The sequence below is a fragment of the Sardina pilchardus genome, chromosome 2 (assembly GCF_963854185.1).
Source record: "Sardina pilchardus chromosome 2, fSarPil1.1, whole genome shotgun sequence".
NCBI lineage: Eukaryota > Metazoa > Chordata > Actinopteri > Clupeiformes > Clupeidae > Sardina > Sardina pilchardus.
Window position 1 is genome coordinate 46,370,943 of NC_084995.1, and position 1,655 is coordinate 46,372,597.

Genomic DNA, 1,655 nt, shown 5'->3' on the forward strand with positions numbered 1-1,655 from the left:
TGAGTTAACACTCAGAGAGTGGATTTGTAACGGCAGAGAATGAGTTAACACTCAGAGAGTGGATTTGTAACGGCAGAGAATGAGTTAACACTCAGAGAGTGGATTTGTAACGGCAGAGAATGAGTTAACACTCAGAGAGTGGATTTGTAACGGCAGAGAATGAGTTAACACTCAGACTGGATTTGTAACGGCAGAGAATGAGTTAACACTCAGACTGGATTTGTAACGGCAGAGAATGAGTTAACACTCAGACTGGGTTTGCAATGGCAGAGAATGAGTTAACACTCAGACTGGGTTTGCAATGGCAGAGAATGAGTTAACACTCAGACTGGATTTGTAACGGCAGAGAATGAGTTAACACTCAGAGAGTGGATTTGTAATGGCAGAGAACGAGTTAACACTCAGACTGGATTTGTAATGGCAGAGAATGAGTTTAACACTGACTGGATTTGCAACGGCAGAGAATGAGTTAACACTCAGACTGGATTTGTATTGGCAGAGAACGAGTTAACACTCAGACTGGATTTGCAATGGCAGAGAATGAGTTAACACTCAGAGAGTGGATTTGTAATGGCAGAGAATGAGTTAACACTCAGAGAGTGGATTTGCAACGGCAGAGAATGAGTTAACACTCAGACTGGATTTGTATTGGCAGAGAACGAGTTAACACTCAGACTGGATTTGTATTGGCAGAGAATGAGTTAACACTCAGAGTGGATTTGTAATGGCAGAGAATGAGTTAACACTCAGAGAGTGGATTTGTAATGGCAGAGAATGAGTTAACACTCAGAGAGTGGATTTGCAACGGCAGAGAATGAGTTAACACTCAGACTGGATTTGTATTGGCAGAGAACGAGTTAACACTCAGACTGGATTTGTATTGGCAGAGAATGAGTTAACACTCAGAGTGGATTTGTAATGGCAGAGAATGAGTTAACACTCAGAGAGTGGATTTGTGAAGCTGAACGAAGAGATTTATAGTTGTAATGGAATAGTCACAGATGTGTTTTTTTAAAGACAGAAGCCAGAGTAATTTTGTAATTTTGTGTAATGATTATGTTGAATTTACAGTAATTCTTATTTCCCCCATGACATACGAGAGTGCAGTAAACTATATGATAACTCCATACGTCTGTGTAGTGCAGTAAACTATATGATAACTCCATAGTTACTGCATGAGTCCTAGTGGGTCTCCATAGTTACCACATATGTGTTCAGTACGCGAGCATGACTAGCTGGTGGCCTAACCAGCTACACCAGCAAAGACCAGCAATAGCTGGAAGAAAACCAGCAAACACCAGCTAAAACCAGCTACCAGCTGTCTAACTGGTCAACCATCCCTGCTGAAAAAAACAGCAAGATAAATTAAAGTGCAGTGCAGTAAAATAGCATGTGTGTGTGTGTGTGTGTGTGTGGGCATGCGTGTGACAGTGCAGTAAAACAGCATGTCTGCACAGGTGCAGTCCTCCACCTGGTGTTGCTTTAAAAGAACTCCATTTCCTATTCCACACACACACACACACACACGCCCACACACCCATGCACGCATACACACACATGCCCCCCCCCCCCCCCCCCCAAAACACACCCATGCACGCACACACACGCACGCACCCCCCCCCCCACACACCTAACACAGAGCTGGAGCAGGTGTG